General features: G+C 43.4%; 1 long non-coding RNA gene across 1 annotated transcript in view; it reads right to left on the reverse strand.

Moving 5' to 3' along the window:
• Positions 1-773: 773 nt before the first annotated feature.
• The window catches only part of LOC141112173 (uncharacterized), a 45,616-nt gene continuing 24,339 nt past the window's right edge, over positions 774-22,050 (reverse strand). Inside the window, exon 3 of the long non-coding RNA XR_012236537.1 lies at positions 774-1,893. This is a non-coding gene — a long non-coding RNA (uncharacterized lncRNA). The remainder of the gene's footprint in view (positions 1,894-22,050) is intronic.

Raw genomic sequence — 22,050 nt, forward strand, 5'->3', positions numbered from 1 at the left:
CTTTGCTCTCCAGTGACTCCACCAACTGTGGATGGGAATTCCACATCTTTTCTACCCCAACAGTAAAGAACCCCCTCTATGCAGTTAAAGAACTTTTTTTTTGTGCATGGCAGTATGTCTTCTTTAGAGACCCTCAATAGTTTTTTTTTCCCAATGATACAGTCACAATTTACAGATTTGTATATTGCAATCATTTCTCCATTTAAAGAGGAGCTCCAGTCATTTTTGTGTTTATTAATGGTAAGGGGCTACAAAAACAGCAACTAATGAAAACACTTATCTGTCCCAGGATGTTCTCCCCGAGACGTCCCTTCTCTAAACATGGTCCACAAAGAAAAGAGAAATGGTGAGGAGCACCGGGGCTTTGTGACACCCAGAGATTTTTTAAATAGCCATACACAGTAATGAAAATATAAAACAAACATTTATTGAAAAAGCTAAAATGTCACCTCTATCAGAGTAGAGGGCATCACTGAACATTAAAAATACAAATAGCAATAAACATGTACAAAGTAATACAATACAGTGAATCAGAATAGATACTCTATTATGCATTTTGCCAAGCAGCTGTGACGCATTTCGACCAGTGTAGTCTCCTTCAGGGGATTGCCCTTGTATAGAACAATGGAGGATTCTCTAAAGTAAACACACACAATAAGTATGCTACATAACCAAATATACATGTACAAACATCTAGAGGAAATAGCATATGCCATAACAAGAATGCATGTAGACTTACAGTATCTCACAAAAGTGCGTACACCCCTCACATTTTGGTAAATATTTTATTATATATTTTCATGTGACAACACTGAAGAAATGACACTTTTCTACAATGTAAAGTAGTGAGTGCACAGCTTGTATAACAGTGTATATTTGCTGTCCCCTCAAAATAACTCAACACACAGCCATTAATATCTAAATCACTGGCAATAAAAGTGAGTACACCCCTAAGTGAAAATGTCAATATTTTGTGGCCACCATTATTTTCCAGCACTGTCTTAAACCTCTTTGGCATGGAGTTCACCAGAGCTTCACAGGTTGTCACTGGAGTCCTCTTCCATTCCTCCATGATGACATGGACATTAGAGAGCTTGCGCTCCTCCATCTTCCATTTGAGGATACCCCACAGATGCTCAATAGTATTTAGGTCTGGAGACATGCTTGGCCAGTCGATCACTTTTACCCTCAGCTTCTTTGGCAAGGCAGTGGTCGTGTTGGAGGTGTGTTTGGGGTCGTTATCATGTTGGAATACTGCCCTGTGGCCTAGTCTCCGAAGGGAGGGGATCATGCTTTGCTTCAGTATGTCACAGTAAATGTTGGCATTCATGGTTCCCTCAATGAACTGTAGCTCCCCAGTGCTGGCAGCACTCATGCAGCCCCAGACCATGACACTATCACCACCATGCTTGACTGTAGGCAGGACCCAGTTGTCTTTGTCCTCACTTGGTTGCCGCCACACATGCTTGACACCATCTGAACCAAATAAGTTTATCTTGGTATCAGACCACAGGACATGGTTCCAGTAAACTATGTCCTTAGTCTGCTTGTCTTCAGCAAACTGTTTGTGGGCTTTCTTGTGCATCATCTTTTAAAGAGCCTTCTTTCTGGGACAACAGTCATGCAGACCAATTTGATGCAGTGTGTGGCGTTTGGTCTGAGCACAGACAGGCTGACCCCCCACCCCTTCAACCTCTGCAGCAATGCTGGCAGTACTCATACGTATATTTCCCAAAGACAACCTCTGGATATGACGCTGATCATGTGCACTTAACTCCTTTGGTTGACCATGATGAGGCCTGTTCTGAGTGGATCCTGTCCTGTTAAACCACTCTACGGTCTTGGCCACCATGCTGCAGCTCAGTTTCAGGGTTTTGGCAATCTTCTTATAGCCTAGAACATATAAAAACAGAGTGTGACCTGATATAGCCACTGTGGCAAGCCTCCATCCCTAATTACATGTAATGCAGAGAGAAATTGGTCATGGAATTTTGAATGAGGCATGTCACAAATGAAAAAGTAACAGTGTAAATTGCATAAAAGGGTACATAAGTAAAAATATTTAATTTACAAGTTAAAACATTTCATTATCTCAAGGTACAAAATACAATTGGTATAAGAACAGATTCCAAAAAGGCCATACTAAACTGACACATGACAAATAACAAATAAAGCTTAATTCATAGAGATAAATACATAATGATGTTTGCAACCATAGGTACATGTTGAGTGTTCCTTATGGAAATCGAGAGATTGAGGGAATGATGTAAACTCTACGAACGTTTCGTGGATTTGTCCACTCGTCAGGACTCAGGAGTACAATGCCACAAATAGATATACATGGGGAGTTCTAAATGAAAAATAGTGTATTGGTAATAAGTAACCTAGGTCAAGACAAAAAAAAGTGCGCAAGGAATCCCATACTCACATGCCAACTCAAAAAGCTGGCCAAGCCACTGATAGGGGAAACGGAGGATGACAGGTACAATGCTAGGTCTGGGGCTGAGGCGGGGGCCCCCCACCCAAAGCAAGGGTGCAGCAATGCAACAAACCAGATGACCATTAAGTGAAAATGTGAGGGGAAAGGTGGGAGGACACACCCGATCCACACTGAATCTGAAAGTATAAATGTACATATGTAAAAAATGTAACGAGTGCTTGTATCTAAAAATGTGTCCTAGCCCAAGTGAATAAATCCCAAGTGAAAAAATGCCCCACTGCATAAATATGAGATACCGGGGGTGATAACACCTAAAATGGGTGTATATTAGTAAAATCGGCAATGTAAAAAACAGGGTGTACAAGTGGCGAATAAAAAATGCAAAGAAGGAAATAAATAAATAAATGAATAAATAAATAAACATGTGAACAGAAAATTTTGCAACAAAAACCTACTGGTGTGGGGTGATTGTCTGAGTGAACAAAAATCAGTGTCTCTGCAGTTCTTTAAGTTTTTCTAGTCTTTTTTGAACACTGGTTTCTGACAGCCACAAGGGTGCATTCAATATAATGTTATTAACATTAATGTCTTGTTTATTTTACTCCTCCTTTTTCTTTTTTAAACTGAGGAAAAGAATGTATTATGTAAATAAATATTATTATGTATTATGCCTTTTATTATGAACAGTCGTAAACTTCTAGTTACATTGTGGAACTTCCGCTCGTTGTACTCCTCCCCCCTCCAGTGCCACATTTGGCACCTTTCGGGGGGGGGGGGACAGGATACCTGTCTAATACAGGTGTCCTATTCCCACTGCCGGGAGTCTCAGCCATGGGTATTGACGTCACCGCCTGGGCTCCCTCCTCCTCCTTCCCGGCCGCCGGGCCAGTAGGAGAGAGGAGCGGGGCCTCGCGTATGCGCAGTAGGGTTCCCGGCGTGAAGCCATAAGGCTTCACTGCACTCGCAATGGAGGCGGCATGCACCCGACAGCTGATGGAAACATCAGCTGTGGTGCCGACATCGCTGGACTCCAGGACAGGTAAGTGTCCGATTATTAAAAGTCAGCAGCTGCAGTATGTGCAGCTGCTGGCCTTTAATTTTTGCAGCGGTGAGTGGACCTCCTCTTTAATTCCCTCTAGTGTTATTATTGTATTTCTTGCTACAAATACATATTTATATCTTATGCTCCTTGGTGCCATCTATCGGCCATAAGGTGACATTTAACTAATGTCCATAATGAATGAACAATCATTTAGAAGAGAATAAAGCCAAGGGGCTGCTTCACAGGACAGAAAGACGTTCCGGGTGCTTTTTTGCATACATGTTTCTGATGCATTTTCAATGCATTCCAGTGCAATTCCATGCAGTTCAATGAGTTCCAGATTTTTTTTATTGCTGTAATGTGTTCCAAAGCATTTTTGATGCATCTAGATGCGTTTTTTATGCATTCTGCCACATTCCAGTGCAGTTCCGTACAGAAAAAATGTTGCAACTTTTGTTGACTGTACTGGAATGCACTGAAGTGATGTGAACTTTGCCATTGGAATCCATGTAACCTAATGTCCATGGGTTTTTCGATGCAGAAACAAATGCACTGAACTGGTGTGAATGGCCCAAATGCCGCGTACACACGATACGGCAGACTTGGTCTGGCGTACTGGATTACATTGGACAATTCAATCGTGTGTGGGTTCCAGCGGACTTTGTTTGCTCAAAAGTTGGACGGACTTAGATTTGAAACATGTTTTAAATCAATCCGTCGAAATCGAGTCCGGTCGAAAAGTCCGCTCGTCTGTATGCTAGTTCGACGGACAAAAAGCTACGCTAGGGCAGCTATTGGCTACTGGCTATGAACTTCCTTGTTTTAGTCCGGTCGTACGTCATCACGTACGAATTCGACAGACTTTGGTGGATTGTGTGTAGGCAAGTCCGTTCATTCAGAAAGTCCGTCGTAAAGTACGTTGAAAAGTCCGCCGGGCAACGTCTGCCGTAAAGTCCGCTCGTGTGTACGCGGCATAAGAAACATTTACATGCAATTACACTGTATGGATGGCTATGCATTTTTTTTATATAAATAGACCTTTTTTGTTAAAGTGGAAGTAAACCCTCCTATCGTTTTCAGCCAAGGAAGCCGCCATCTTGGCCTCTGTTTAATCTAGAACTGCCATGATGCTGCACATGTGATCAGTTATGACACCGGCCATTGGATGGTTTTACAGTTTGGTTGAGAGCACAACCAATGGGAGTGTTACATTTCCGGCACGTGCCGGAAAGGTAACTGTTTTATGGATGGGTTTATTTCCGCTTTAAGCCTCATACACACGATCCGATTGTTGGCAGGGGATTGAGTGATGACAGACTTTTGGCCTAAAACCATACCATTAGTACGCTCCTTCAGACAATTGTTGTCCATCTTTCGGCCAACAAATGTTGGATGGCAGGCAAGTAAATTTTCGGTGGACGAAGGTCTGTTGTCAGATTTTTGTATCGTCTGTACACAAGTTTGTCACACAAAAGTCCAAAGTACAAACATGCATGCTCAGAATCAATGCTCACCAAACACGACATTAGCAGAAGATGCCCAAAGGGTGGTGCTCAAGAGCTGAAATTCCATGTAGTGCATCACTACGTTTGTGATTGTTGGCCGACAATTGTGTACTGTTAGTATGCAAGTCAAGTTCCTGGCACACGCCCTTCGGACAAAAGTTTGACGCTCTGTTGGCCAACAATCCAATCGTGTGTATGAGGCTTAAGGGAGGGTTATAGCCCCTTTTAGGTTTATTTTTTGGTAACCATTTCCCTTTACTTCCTGTCCCATAGCCAAAACAGAAAGTGAGTGGAAATCTCTCCAATGTGCCCATTGGATTATTTCCACTCTATAAGGCACCTTTCACGTGGGCTTCAGCCTGTATAAAAGCAGTGTGAACAGCAGTGGCAGCTGGTGCTCCACTTTTTTTTTGGGGGTGGGGGGGGGGCGGCATTTACCCCATCCAGGGCAACTTCGGCGTTTTCCCCTTGCCAATTGGGTCTTAAGGCCTGCTTCCTGATTGGCCGGGAGGAGAAGCAGGAAGACGATAGTGAATCTTAATTCGCTATTGTCACTCAACTGGTCCACCCTTTTTGAAGCCAATTAGAGCCTCAGGCTCTAATTATGTGCTTAAAAAAAAAAAAAAAAACATTGAAATCCATGCATCCGGCGCCCTGCATGTAGATGAGGGGCGGCACATGTATTAGGGGGGCAGCGCCCCTGTGCTCCTAATGGAGCGGTCGCCACTGGGGTGAACAGCAAGCTTTGTTGAAGCTTTTAAAGTACTAGTCAACGTCCGTTTGTAAAGTTTGAACACAGATCCTAATGAACGTGTTGATTGCTACTTTAGGCAAACTGCTAGTAGGCTTCAAACAAGCTTCAAGAAGTTCTGAAGCCTGCTAGCGGCTTGTTTATTGTGGCAATCAACACTGCCAGTAGTGTTCAACATTTCCAAACTGTAAACTGCTCTTATATACTGTATGAAACAGGCCTTAAACTGTTCAAGGGTTTATGACAGTGATGGCGAACCTTGGCACCCCAGATGTTTTGGAACTACATTTCCCATGATGCTTCACTACACTGCAGAGTGCAGGAGCATCATGGGAAATGTAGTTCCAAAACATCTGGGGTGCCAAGGTTCGCCATCACTGGTCTATGATGTACATATGATGTAGCCTGTGCAAAGAGCAGAGGTGTGGGAGGGACCCAGCAGATCCACCCACTACAGGCTGCCTGCAGAGAACTATACTCTGCATACAAGACCAATCATTCTGCACAAGGAGAAAGAGCAGCAGTGACTGGTCTTTATTACAGGAAGCTCCTGCACAGAGGCATTGTTTAGCCAAGGCTTCAGCTTTAAAGTTAAATTAATTTCTAAATGTTGGTAGATTTGAAATTGATACAAGCTTATACATATCTTATTGACTTGCACATTGTTGCATTCAGCACCCACACACAGCGCCCTCAACAGCCTGCAGGCATAGCAATATATGCATATTTTAAGTAGCTTAGCACTGATCCTCTAAAGATGTGTCAAACACAACTCGATACTGACCAGACTCCTATACACCATTCATATCCTGGTGTTTGGGTCGCAGGTCTTCCAGCTATGATAAATGGCCTTCATAGCATCCTCCACCAAAACACGGGAATAAACATAAGTCACTTTCTTTAACAATCAGTGCGCTTCAGTACTACACATGTGTGTCTTTAATCTCTGTGTGAGTAAGAGCGTGTTATTACCATTTACATTGCTAGTAATACACTTCTGAGCTTTAGTCCAACTTTTCCATGTTTATATTGCTCCCTGATGGGGGAAGATGAGCCACGCTGCGTGTTTCCTCCGCGGGTTGAGTGGTGTTTGTTGTACGAGATGTTCATTGTCATACTGTGCAGACAGCTCATTAAACATTAACAGATCGAGAGAGCAGATGAGTGTTTACTGTATAAAAACGATCAACACCCCCCCCACTCTTAATTTGGAAGCCGTATACAGAAAAAGTATGTTGCCAGCTTCTGTCCCATAATAACAGAGCATTGCACGTTTTCTGTCATTAGCTCAGAATTGTGTTTTCTAAGGGACGAGCAATGAGATTAATATTCCAGTACTGGGAGTGGAACTTCTGCATATTTTTTGTTTTTTTTGTTTAGGACATCAAGTTCAGTGTTTAAAGCAGACACACAGCTCCACTCGAGCTGGCTATATGCATTAAAAAAAAACCCCAGGCTGAACCGAAGAAATTAATAGATCCCCCCCCATCTATATTATACAGCCTGGATGGAGGAATTCCAGCTGCTGGATATTGTATTCTGACAGCAGCTGCTAACACAACGGTCAGATTACCCAAACAGTGACTGCATCTAATTAACTGCAGTCACCATTTGAATTTTCTGCGCCCAGTGTTTACTTGCATACGGAGACAGATGAGTGACCCTAGGTGTAAGCTGTCTGCTTAGATGTGTGGTTTCTGGAGTACAGCTGCAGCCTGTCATTGATTTGCAATAAACCGCATCAAAAAAGAAAAAAAAATCGGACCACAGGAAGTTTAAGTCATAATGGGGTTGATTTACTAAGAAAAATGGGAATTAATTAAGACTTCAACTAGGCGGACGTGCGAATACAAAAGAACACTATTAGCGGCGAACATGCCTTTGTAAATGCCGAATCGTCGCTGATATGCAAGTGCCAATTTCTACCACATTTATTGTATGGAACTGCGTTGCGGCCAGGATCACATAATTGTGAATACAATTTTTTTTACGTGCTCTACCTCATGTGCAGCTATTTTATGAATATTCCAAGTTTGTTTTCTTCTTTTGCTAATTAATGCAGTTATGAATGAGTATTACAGAGTAATGTCTGCTATTCTGTAAATGTATTGAACATTTACATGTTTTTTTTTGTGTTAATTTCCTTTTTTATGAGACTATAAAGCAGTAATTATTTATGTTCATTCTTTAATCATACTACACTATTATGCAGGTCTCAGCATACATACCATTGCATGCATTTGAGTTAATATTATGGGATCAACCAAACGGATGTGCATTGGCTAATTGGTATTTGCCTATTTCCAGCACACGCTGCTGAGTACAATGCAAGCTTTCAGTGGGATTTGAACCCATGAGTTCACGGCCTGAGTCGTTCAAGGTAGAAGCACAGACCACTAGGATATTGGGCTGAGGACAATTACACACTGAAAATACATTTACTAGTGTTTTATTTTTTTAATTCTATACAATAATGTTTTGCATTTGAGGCATTAATATTATGGAAACAACCATGCTCATGCTGATGTGGCATTGAACATTAGACATTCAACAATTTTTTAGCGAAGATGCAAACGCTATTAAAGTCTATGGGACAAGAACATGAAAAATCCACAGTCCTAATTTAAAGGCTTATATGCAAGTTATTGCCATAAAAAGTGCATGGAGACCCGGGTACTGCCCTAGGGGACGTGTATCAATGCAAAAAAAAACGTTTTTCAAATGATTATTTTTAAAGGAGCAGTGATTTTAATGATGCTTAAAGTGAAACAAGAAAAATGAAATATTCCTTTAAAAATCCTGTAAAGTGGCACATCTGTGCGATGTGTAGAACATGCTGCAGCAATAATGACATTTCTAAAAGAAAAAATGTAATTTAAACTTGCTCGTGGCTGTAATGTATTGCCGGCTACCGGCAATATAGATGAAAAATGTACCAGGTAACCATGAATAACCAATTAAATAATATTGTGAATCAATAAAAGTGGAAATGCTGCAAAACCAAAAAGTGTTCACAACTACACATGCAAAAATATATATATAATGTACAGTGATCTTGCGTAAAACCTTCAATAAAGCAACATAATCAATAATAATGATATGAACAATAAGTAATAAGTAGGTTGATATACAGTGAATAGAGTCCAATAAGAGTCCAGTGTTCCAATATAGTGAAAATTAGTGGAAAGATGTCTATTAATGATTCCCAGAGAGTCTAGACGCTGTCACCAACACCTCAGTGCTCTCAGAACCTCATAGGCATACAATATAAGCCTTGGATCCCAATCCAATAGGAATCGATAAACTATCCTCCCGAGGTCACAGCTGCTGTTCTTCAATAAAGGATCCCATCCCACATGTAAAGTAGACAAGCCTCCAATAGTGCATTACCATATAAAACCATTTATTGATTTAAAAAAGTGCCTGCTTACATGAATACAGTAAATAAGCGCTCAGAAAGATATAACATCTGCATTTTTTTTGCCTCTCATGTCACTTCCGGTCCATGATATGCTCCGGCCATGCCCTACGCATTACGTCACATCACGTCACTTTTTTAAATTGGCATGGGCCCCCCAATCCATACCATATAAAACAAAACGAAGAAAGCGCCTCTGAGTGCAAGCATTTAATTAGACATATAGATCGCATAGGTACACTTACAGTAAGGATGGACAAGGTGGAGTTGCAGTAAAACAGTCATCTGGGATTAGTAAGCGTCCAATTAGCGTGTTCCTGTAATGAAACTCCAGAGGGACGGCCGCGGACCTCCACTCGGGGTGACAGATAGTAAGGCGGCTAAGCTGGATTGCGGATTCCGTGTTCCGGCCGCTCGCTATGGGCGTGTGACGTAACCGAGAGACTGTAGTGAACGAGGGCACACAACGCGTTTCAGAGCATGGAGTTGGCTTCGCTCTCCATGAAAGCTGCCCTCAGCGCTGGTGATTATTAAAGACAAAAGATTTCATCTACCAATATATGCACCTACCTATATGGACTGTTTTGAAATCAAGCAACTATTACTGATAGCTACAAGGACTATAGCGCTGATATTGTTATATATAATTTTTCCCAATCCATACCAGACCCTGATCCGAGCAAGCAGCCTGGTAGGCCAGGAAAAGGGGGGGGGTGAGCGAGCGCCCCCCCTCCTGAACCATACCAGGCTGCTTGTCCTCAACATGGGAGGGTGCTTTGGGGTGCCCCCAAAGCACCTTGCCCCCATGTTGATAGGGACAAGGGCCTCTTCCTAACACCCTTGCCCAGTGGATGTGGGGGTATGTGGGCGGGGGCTTATCAGAATCTGGAAGCCCCCTTTAACAAGGGGACTCCCAGATCCCGGCCCCCCTATGTGAATTGGTAACGGGGTACATTTTACCCCTACCATTTCACAAAAAAGTGTCAAAAATGGTAAAAAAGACAGGAGACAGCTTGGGACAAGTCCTTTATTAAAAAATTAAAAAATAAATATGACCCGCGATGTAAATCCATGCCGTCCGACGGACCGAAAAAGAAAAAAGAAAAAAAACGTGCAACCGTTCCGCCTCCATGTGAGGTTCCTGCTGACTGACGCTTCTTCTGGGTGACAGTTCCTATATAGCTTAGGGCGGGGCCACCTGATAACGTAAACAGGTGACCTCGCCCCCTCTGACACCACGAGGGCTTCCGATAAGCCGCCCGCATACCCCCACAACCAACGGGCAAGGGTTGTGGGGATGAGGCCCTTGTCCCCATCAACATGGGGACAAGGTGCTTTGGGGGGCTACCCCAAAGCACCCTTCCCATGTTGAGGGCATGTGGCCTGGTACAGTTCAGGAAGGGGGGCACTATCTTATCCCCCTCTTTTCCTGCGGCCTGCCAGGTTGCGTGCTGGGATAATGGTCTGGTATGGATTTTGGGGGGGACCTCTATGCCATTTTTTAAAAACTTTTGTGCAGGGTTCCCCTTAATTTCCATTCCAGACCTGAAGGGCCTGGTATGGATTATGGGGGGACCCCACGCAATTTTTTAAAAATGTTTTGGTTCGGGGGTTCCCCTTAATATTCATACCAGACCCAAAGGGCCTGGTAATGGACTGGGGGGAGTGACCCATGCTCTTTTTTTCAATGAGTTTTATCTATATTGCCGAGACCCGACAATTCATTACAGCCACGATCAGTTTTTTATGACAATTTTTCCTTTAGAAATTTCATTTTGCTGTGATACTGTTCTAAACACGGGAAAAATGCGCCACTTTACAGGCATACTATAGACACCCCCCCAAGCACGATATTTAAAGGAATATTCCATTTTTATTGTTTCACTTTAAGCATTAAAAAAATCACTGCTCCCGAAAAAACGGCCGTGTTTAAAAAAAATGTTTGCATTGACACATGTCCCCTGGGGCAGGACCCAGGTCCCCAAACACTTTTTATGACAATAACTTGCATATAAGCCTTTAAAATGAACACTTTTGATTTTTCATGTTAGTGTCCCATAGACTTTAACGGTGTTCCGGTGGTTTTTGAATTTGCTCCAAACACTGCACATTGTTCGCTGTTCACAGAACATCTGAACAACCAAAGTTCGGCCTGAACCGTTCGCCCATCCCTAATCAGCATATATATATCTGTGCAGGGTACATCTAAAAAAAAAACAAATGTCCAAGGCACTGGCCATGATTAGTGATCCCAAAAATCTCCAAATTAAACATGTACGTTATTGGGCATGTGGAGGGAGCAAAACAGGAAATTACAACTTTGTGAGGGCTGCTGCACACAAATTGGTGACAAAGCGCATTCGTTATTCATCAGCAGCATAGAACATTCAAATATGTGTGCAGGATCACACCAGACTTATACATCCATATCTGGCCCAAAACACCACAGTTCTAGATTTGGTGCAAACCCATGCTTGCTTGATTTATAATGTTATTTCTTGGGTTTCCATCATGTGAAACCTGTCAAAAACGTAATCACTGGTGAAAAAGAAACTTTAACACTACAACAGAGGAAGAACATACAAACCTCTAGCCAGGTAGCAGTATTAAGATTCAAATCAACAACCTCAGCACTGCTAGGTAGAATTGCTAACCAGTTAGCCACTGTGCTGTAATGTGGATGTAGGCTGCATCTCTGTGGTGTCAAACAGTCCTAAGTCCCAGGGGTGCAATAAGTTAATCAATGCAGATGTACTGTGGAAGGCCAGAGAGACACTGAACAATCTGTTTCTGGCATATGCCATCTGTTTTGAAGGCTGATTATGGCTGATTACTGTCAGCATGCTGCTAGAGAAACAGCTGTAATTCTGTTGGTTTTTGCTTGGTAAGAGGCTGCAATTAGTGCTGTTGGGGAAATCTTAAGGCAGACTATTTTCCTTGCCCATGGAAAACATATGATTGCAATGGTGGTGGAACCCTCCTACACATAAATACTACATTTAGACATAATTTATGTAAGGACCTTAGTCAGGAGTTATGTATAACAACATAGGGAGAACATACAACTTCTCCACATGAAGTGGTATGCTTGGGATTCAAACTATCGACCCCAGTGCAGCTAGGCAGAAGAGCTAACCCATTAGCCACTGTGCTGCCTCATGAATGTAGGTTGAATCACTGTGGTGTGAAACAGCCCTAAGTCCCAGGGGTGTAATAAGTTAATCAATGCAGATGTCCTGTGGAAGGCCATTGAACAACCTGTTTCTGGCATATGCCATCTCTTTGAAGGCTGGTTATGGCTGATTACTGTCAGCATGATGATAGAGAAACAGCTGTAATTTTGTTGGTTTTTTGCTTGGTAAGAGGCTGAAATTACTGCTGGTGGGGAAATCTTAAGGCTGATTATTTTCCTCGCCCATGGAAAACATATGACACCATTTGCATTTTTGGTAGAATCTCCCTACACATAAATACACATAAATACTGCATTTCTTTGGATATAGGTGGTGGAATTACATCAGTCAGTAGTTGATTTATTCTGTGATATTTGGTGGTTTTTGGTGTGAGGGTATAGAATATGTTACATGTGACCGACCTAGCAGGTAGAGAGACTGCTGGAGGGGACTGTATGCTAGCCTCTTGACGATTGATCGTGGGCCCTGGCATTTGGGGGAACGGTGCTCTTTGTGAGCTATATGCCTGGGGACCCTTGAGGTGGTATTACTGTGGATTCGGGTCCTGGTCCCCCAGGACACACAGACTCTGGGGACCCTGGATTTGCCATATTGGAATAGTGACTGATTCATACCATTGGGACTCCTACTGTTAAATGCTAATGTCATAAATTCCAGCTACCTGTCTGTTGTCTGCTAAAATGTGTATTGTAAATAAGTCTCTAGTATGGGATTTAAGAGTCATTAGATCCCCATTGTTGTTTGTGTTAATTAACTCTGCTATTGTGATAATGTTGATTGGGGGTTCTAAGCTACAAGATGGCCAGTCTGGCCTAAAGGTTATGTCTGAGTCATCTAGGCTGTCTAAAGGGATTAGTTAATTAGCCCATGTTAATTAGGTTAATTAGGTTACAGGTGTATTGTTAGAGTAATATGAGCCGGAGGTATGCACCTCCACTGTTATAGGGCGTACACACGGTCGGACTTTGTTCGGACATTCCGACAACAAAATCCTAGGATTTTTTCCAACGGATGTTGGCTCAAACTTGTTTTGTCTACACACGGTCGCACAAAGTTGTGGGAAAATCTGATAGTTCTAAACGCGGTGACGTAAAACACGTACGTTGGGACTATAAACGGGGCAGTGGCCAATAGCTTTCATCTCTTTATGTATTCTGAGCATGCGTGGCACTTTGTCCGTCGGATTTGTGTACACACGATCGGAATTTTATCTCCTGCTCTCCAACTTTGTGTGTCAGAAAATCCGATGGAAAATGTCCGATGGAGCCCACACACGGTCGGAATTTCCGACAACACGCTCCGATCGGACATTTTCCATCGGAAAATCCGACCGTGTGTATGGGGCATTAGTGTATATAAGAGCCTGTATTTTTGAATAAAGGAGATTCCTGGTTGAACTTACATACAGCCTGCCTGGTGTTTGTTTTGAGCTATCACAACTGGACTAGAACGGCACAGAGCTGTGGTTCTAGTCCCGGACCATTGGATGACCGAACCATCAGACGTTGCAATCTGATTCAATAGCTGCAGAGGAGTGTCGGGAGAGTGGAACCGAGCAAGCAAGGGGCTCGTTACATTACACTCTAAATTTTGGGAATGACATTTTGATTTCTGATGTTGGTACACATATCACATTTATTGGGGTAAAATTATGATCATTTGGAAATACTAAACAACACACAAAATTGTGACTAATTTAAAATTTGCATCAGCAATGTTATTGTTTGTGGTTTGTGAAGACACCTGTGTGAGTTTCGGTAAAGATTTTTGTGAGATGGACAGCAACAAATGAGAGAGACAGAGAAAAATATATTTTACCAAAACATGCAAACATTACACATTACTAGCATTCTTAAAAACAAAAGCAGAAGCAACATTGTTGCAAGGACAATTTATTTTAGAGAAATAAACAGTTCATCTCAAAAGTAAAATGTATTTTTTTGGGAAGTTATAATTGTACCATTATAATCAATGGTGGAAACGTGCATTTGTCTATATAGCGCAAATTTTCACGCTCGAAAACGCATTTCAACTAAGCGCTAATTTGCAAATTCACTATAGGTCTTGGTAAAAAATGAATGGGAGTTAAAATAAGAGTATTTTGCATGTCTGAGCATGCTCACTTGTGCTGGTACATAGTTGTAAAGAGAGGAGGAATTTATCTCTTCTCACACTTTCAATTAAATTTCAGTTTATAGATCACTTTTTTAAGCAGTTTAAACGCAGATTATCTTTAAACAATATACTACATATTCAAGTACTATTTAGGCCGGGCATCACTAAATGGCGGACCGCGGGCCAAATGCGCACCCCCTCACTCTCCTATGCGGCCCGCCGCGGTACCGCCATTTAGCAGCCTTTTCTTTCCCCTGCCATCTGTGCTGTAATCCTCACACAGAGCCGACAGCGGGAGGCGGGACAGTTCTGGATGGAGGGCGGAGCTGCCGGAGGTTAACAAGCAGGTGATTGGCTGCTAGGATGAAGGGTGGTCTTGGCAACCAATCACCATCTTGCAACACCCGCCCTCCATCCAAGACATGCCGTGCCTCCCTCCGATCTTCGGTCTGTGCAAGGTAAGTGAGGGAGAGGGCGAAGTTACAGGGAGTGAGGACACTAGTCTGAAAAGCTGAAAAGGAGGAAAGTGTGTGCTGACTCGCTGAGGACATTAGAGTGGAGTTGTTGAGCGCTGTGATGTGGTGGGCTGAGGACATCAGGGTGGGGGGCTGAGCGGACTGTGATGTATGGGGGAGATGTGGATATTACAGTAGGGGAGGTGTGAATATTACAGTGGGGGAGATGTGGACATTACAGTGGGGAGATATGGACTTTACAGTGGGGGAGATGTGGATATTACAGTGGGGGAGATGTAGAAAGTACAGTGGGGAGATGTGGATATTACAGTTTGGGAGAAGTGGATAGTACAGTGGGGAGATGTGGATATTACAGTGGGATATGGATATTACAGTGGGGGAGATGTTGATATTACAGTGGGGGTGATTTGGACATTACAGTGGGGGAGATGTGGATATTACAGTGGGGGAAATGTGGATATTACAGTGGGGGAGATGTGGACATTACAGTGGTGAGATGTGGATATTACAGTGGGGAGATGTGGATATTACAGTGGTAGAGATGTGTACAATACAGTGGGGGTCTGTGAACATTACAGTGGGGGGCTGAGGACATTAAATTGGGGGAGGCTGAGGACTGTGATGTGGGGGAGCTGAAAAATGTAATGTGGGGGCAATGAGGACAGGAATGTGAAGGGGGCTGAGGATAGTAATGTGGGGGATAATGTAAATAGGGGCAAAGAACAGTACTGGCGGGGGGGTTGGTGTCAAGGAAGTGTGAGAACATTACTGTAGAGGGGGGTGATATAAAGGAGGACCTGAGGACACTCATCAAGAGGGAGAGGACTCTGATGTGCACTGGGGACTGAGGATGCTGATGTAATAATGACCTAGAACCCCCAAACATTGTTTTTAGCAGAAGCTCTAGAGTCTGGAGGTTCTAGGTCGTTTTCTAGCCAAAAAAATGGCGGTTGTTGCAGTTTTTTATGTCACACGGTTTTTGCGCAATGGTTTTTCAAATGCAATTTTTTGGGAAAAAAGCCTGTGATCCAGCCAGAAAGATCCCTCCTGCCACTTCTGAAAGTGATCCAGCAGCTAATCAGCCGCTCAGATCACTTTCATCAGAAAGAGCAGTGGCTGCAGAAAATGTTAATACTAGGGTTATGGCAGCTAGCTGCTGCCATAACCCCGGTATTCTACTTCAAAGTAATGATCTAAATCTCCAGTTAGGTGGTCAGCAAGTGGCTACTTTGCAGTGAGAAGGGGATAAGACTCAGGATAAGGCATATGACATAACCACAGATTTAGATTAAAAGAGCAATTAATTATTATTATTTTTTTTTTTAAAGGGTTGGAGGGGAGACTTGATGCTCAAAAATCACCTATAAAGTGTTGGGGTGAAGGTTAATCATCAAATAATGTCCACATATTGAAGATTGATTACATTATAGCAAAGAAATGCAACATTTCAGAGCCACGCAGGAGTCCTTTGTCATTGCACAGGAGTCCTGTATGTCTTTTGGCTCAAAAAAATAAAGAGGAGAAATGGACAAATTACCAACCAGACATGGAGAGCAATAAATATTATGTATGCATGATAATGTCCAAAAAATAACGGTATACAAACGTGATGTGTATATAAAAAGTTAGGGAGGATAACACATACACATGGAGGAGGAGATTCCCAAATGCTGATTAAAAGTTCAATAGAAATGACGATATGCACCTGCTGCAGCTCCCTTGAGAGTAGAAGTGATAACTCTGAAAGATAATGTAGAAAGAGACAAGGTGCGCCAATCTAAGTGCAGTATCAAATGCAACTTTATTGAATGAACATAAAAAAGAACGGCCAAATGGCTACTCACAAAAGTCAGTAAGAGTTAGGCATGTATACACATGCTGGTGGTTCACTGGAGTATGGGCAGCGGAAATGGTGTCTGGACGTGTCAGATGACGCGTTTCAATGCATCCGCATTTTCTTCAGATCTAATAGGCTAATTGGTGATGTCCATCATATATAGGCTGACGCCGGTTGCTTAGCAACCAGCAGTGTCCCCACCGGCCGAGGACTACAGACTATGGATTGCCTATATACATCTTCCAGTCAACGTCTTGCACATCTTCAGGACCACCCACTGTGAATTAGCTGCGGTTTTGCCTATGGACCACCTACATGTGTATACATGCCTAACTCTTATTGACTTTTGTGAGTAGCCATTTGGCTGTTCTTTTTTATATTTATTCAATAAAGTTGCATTTGATACTGCACTTAGATTGGCGCACTTTGTCTCTTTCTACAATGTCTTTTGGCTGTTTCAGATCCGAATTCAGCCCAAAACTCGGGCTGAAATTGGACCTGAAACAGTGAATGAGTATGCACCAGACTCCTGCTGTGAGCCGCTGCATGCTCATATGTGAACCCAGTGATATGTTACCAAACAATAGTGCGCTGCAATCAACCTCCTATTAAGGCACGGATATATTACTTCGGATAAATAAATACTTCAAATAAGTAAATATAATAAATTATATGAAATGAAATAAATGTCTTCAAACAATGGTGACGGAGACTATTTCCCCCCTGTGTGCACAATGTTCTCCACCAATTAAAATTGATTAGCTTGTTCAGTTGATAGAAACAATAAAAACAATAGTTCCCAGTTGTTTTCTTCAAAACCACTCCTGCCAGCAATCAGTTCATCAATTTATGTTCAAGTGACTTCTTTTGGTTTTCCTCTGGGTTTCCTCGTATGTATTGATTCTCACATAAAACAAGAGAGATGCATCATTGTGCAATGATTTAAACTGACATTGGGTCTAAGGTACAAATGAATCCACTCACATTTGCTTGATCAACCAGCGCGTATTGAAAACGTTCAGACGCTACAGCGAGTATCCTCCTCACACCACATTGATTGGTTTTCGGAGTCCTGTTCGCGGTTAGACTGCCAAAATGTCCTATACATGTGGTATCCCCATACTCAGAAGAAGCAGCAGAATGCATTTTGGGGTGTAATTCAACACATAACCATGTCATATTTGAACAATATATCATTTAGTGACAACTTTGTGTAAAAAAAAAAAAAAATTAAATTTTCTCAAAACTTGTGGCAAAATATAAAATATTCCATGGACTCAGCATGCCTCTCAGCAAATAGCTTGAAGTGTCTTCTTACCAAAATGGGGCCATTTGGGGGGTTTTGTGCTATCTTGTCATTTCATGGCCTCTGAAACTGTGATACAGTAGGTAGTGAGGAAGTGAAATCACCATTTTTCCCCCCTTTAGAAACTCTGAAGGCGGTGATTGGTTTTCGAGGTCCTGTACACGGCTATGCTCCCAAAAAGTCTCACACATGTGGTATCCCTGTACTCAGGAGAAGAAGCAGAATGTATTTTGGGGTGTAATTTCATATATTCCCATGGCATGTTTGAGCAATATATCATTAAGTGACAACTTTGTGCAAAAAAAAAAAAATTTGTAATTTTCCCGCAACTTGTGGCAAAATATAAAATATTCCATGGACTCAACATGCCTATCATCAAATATTTGGGATGTCTACTTTCCAAAATTGGGTCATTTGGGGGGGGGGTTGTGCTATCTTGGCATTTTATGGCCTTCGAAACTGTGATTGGTAGTGAGGAGTGAAATCAAAAATTTACGCCCTTGGAAATCCTGAAGGCGGTGCTTGGTTTTTGGGGTCCTGTACGCGGCTAGGTTCCCAAAAAGTCTCACACATGAGGTATCCCTATACTCAGGAGAAGAGGCAGAATGCATTTTGGGGTGTAATTCCACATAAAACTGTGGCACATGTGAACAATATATAATTTTTTTAACAGAAAATTTTTATTAAACAAATCAGCATTACAGTACAAGAAATTAGTACAGTCATTGCGGTAAGAATAATGACAGTGAGATTTACCCTGAAACAATAACTACTGTTTATCAGGTGTTCCAGATGTGCACACAACAGAATTTTCACTTAACCATACTTCTCATGGCTCATATCATCTTAAAGTTCTTAGATAATATAAAGTAAATAACCCAATATTCAATCAAGCCTAGTAGGGGCAGCGGGGGGGAGACGGGGGGGGAGAAGGGGGGGGAGGGAAGAGGAAGGAAGGCGGGGGGGGAGAGGGAAAGGGAGGAAAAGGAAGGGGATGAAGGGAAATGGGCATAAGAAGAATAGACTTGAGATGCAGGATGTCCTCTACTATGTTTCACGTCCTATTTATGGGGTAGGGGGTTCAGGGTCCCCAGAAGCGGCCACCCAGGACGACCAAATTTTGTCAAACTTCCCTGGACATTGCCTACTTTCATACATCAGTCTATACAGGGGGAGTACCTTGTTCACCGACCTTATCCACGAGGCCAGGGTAGGAGGCTCCACCAGTTTCCATCGCAGTAGAATTTCCCGCCTAGCATAGTACAATGCGAAGGTTAGACACAATTTATCATACCTATCACCCTCGACATCCTCCAGATGACTGAGCAATAGTATTTGGGGATCAACCGGTAAGTCTGAGCCTATGACATTGCCCAGTGTGGAGGCCACTGCCGACCAAAAGGGTCTTAGTTTGGAACAAGACCAGACCATGTGCCAGAAAGTACCCACTTCCTGTCTGCATCTCTGACAGTTGGGATCTCTTTGGTGGTATATGCGCGCCAATCTCTGTGGGGTGAAATACGCTCTGTGTAGGAACTTGAATTGTATGAACCTATCCCTTGCAGCGATCATGGAAGGAATGTAGGAAATTGAACACTCCTTCCACTCCTCCTCGTCTAAAGAGGGGATATCAACCCTCCACTTTTCCCAGGTTTTAGTTAGTTTCGCATCATACTCCACCGTAAGGTATAGATATAGTGTTGAGAGAGGCTTCCCCATCACGCTGGAGGCCAGGAGCCTTTCAATGGAGTCCGGTTCCAGAGTGAGGGGGGCAGGGAACTGAGCCTCAAAGGCGTGCTTCAGCTGCCAGTATCTATATTGGAAGGAGGATTGGATAGCAAAGGATTGCCTCAGGGCTTCGAAAGTCGTAAGCCTGCCATCTATAACTATATGTTTTAATGTGAGGATTCCCTTTTTTGCCCAGAGAGAGGGGTCCGGTATAGTGTAAAAGTGGGAGAGCAGAGGGTAACCCCATAGGGGCATGTGGGGTGAAATGTAGTTGGGCTTCCTATAGATTTTCCTAGCCTCTTGCCATACCCTCACAGTGGTTCTCATCGGAGTTGTCATGGACAAACTGGCCCTAAGACCGCGAAACGCGAGATTGCTCAGGGCAGCAAAGGAACCCAGAATGGCTGCCTCCACAGTGACCGCCGGATTCTGCGTGGGCTGGGAGAACCACCATCGAATCGTGACCAAAACAGCTGCCCAATAGTAGATTTGAAAATTCGGTAGCGCCAGTCCCCCCCCGAAAGTGGGAGATATAAGATCTGCTTGGCCACCCTGGGTGGCCTCCCAGCCCAGACAAAGTGTATCAACAGACTCTCCAGCCTTCGAAAAAAAATCTTAGGGATGGGTATGGGTGTGTTGCGGAAGAAATATAGATATTTCGGGAGGTAAATCATTTTTAATAAATTGACTCTACCAACAGGGGTCAGTGGAAGGGAACGCCAAGCAGCACACCTAGCCGTAAGCTGTGCCATGAGTGGACGCTAATTGTTATCGATTTAGTCTTGGACTTTACTGCTAATTTTTATCCCCAGGTATTTGAAGTCATCTACCCATTTAAGCTGTGGGTGTGGTGCTCTAGGGGTCGAGGGATGGAGTGGGAAAAGAACCGACTTGCGAATCCCTGAATACCCACCAAATCGGTTAATCAGTTCGAGTGCAGTCTGCATATAGTGATAACTTCTCCTCAATTGGACCCACCTGGAGTCCCCTTACCCCAGGGTCGGCCCTCAACAATATAGCCAGGGGCTCCATCGCCAGAGCAAATAGACCCGGGGAGAGGGGACACCCCTGTCGCGTGCCTCGAAACAATTGGAACTTCCCCGAGAGGCTTCCGTTAGTACGTATTCTAGCTGAGGGGCAATGATATAACATGCGGAGCCATTTCGTGAAACCCGGGCCAAACCCGAATCGCAGGAGCACTTCCCATAAGTAGCCCCACTCGACGGAGTCGAAAGCCTTCTCCGCGTCAAGTGAGGCCACCGTTTCATTAGCCGCCTCGTCTGCCCTGTCTATGTGGGTATGGAGGCGTCTGATATTAATGTCAGTTCCTCTCCCGGGCATGAAGCCTGTTTGATCCCTGTGGATGAGAGCAGTAATTACCAGGTTAAGCCTGTTGGCCAGTACGTTTGCCAGTACTTCGCTCATAGTGTCCGGGAGTTTCCCGAGGTGCGTCGATGCAGAGAAGAGGCCCTGAAGTTTATTGACTAGTTCCGTAGCATATTGTTTATAAAACTCCACAGGGATGCCATCGGGTCCCAGAGTTTTCCCTGTCTGCATTGATTTAAGAGCCTGTAATATCTCCAAGGACGTGATTGGAGCATCAAGCTTGTCATGATATGTTACAGTAAGGGTTGGGATATCAATGTCGTCTGGTATGCCACCAGATCCTCCCCTCTATAGTCCACCCTGGACCCATAGAGGGATTCGTAGTACTCCGCAAAACAGCGGTTGATCCCTTCCGGCGTATGGATCAACTGTCCCGAGGAGTCCCTAATATGTGAGATGCTCATCCCGCCTGCCTGTTCCCTGGAGAGCCAGGCCAACAAGCGACCCGACCGCTCTCCCTGCTCAAAAATCCGTTGGGATCGAGCCAGCATTTTCTTCTGGGTAAGAGAAGTACGGAGACGAACCACCTCCTTCGTCATAAGTTATAGATGCGAATAGTGCACAGGGTTTCGGGTACGAACAAAAAGAGCCTCCGCACTACTCGCCTCCCTCTCAGCCTTAATCAAGTCAGCCCTACGCTCTCGTCGGACTCTGGCAATGATGGTCTGGTAATGTCCCCTCGTCATGGCTTTAAAGGCATCCCACACAACTACGGGGTCAGCCGAGCCCTCGTTTACAGCCCAAAAATCAAGCATTTCCATTCTAAATTGGGAGTCTACTGCAGTGTCTGAAATCCAAAATCTGGAGAGCCTCCATATCCTTTCTACTGAGCCAAGGGAAAGGTCCAATGAC

Source organism: Aquarana catesbeiana, linkage group LG11 (genome assembly GCF_042186555.1).
Source record: "Aquarana catesbeiana isolate 2022-GZ linkage group LG11, ASM4218655v1, whole genome shotgun sequence".
NCBI classification, from domain to species: domain Eukaryota; kingdom Metazoa; phylum Chordata; class Amphibia; order Anura; family Ranidae; genus Aquarana; species Aquarana catesbeiana.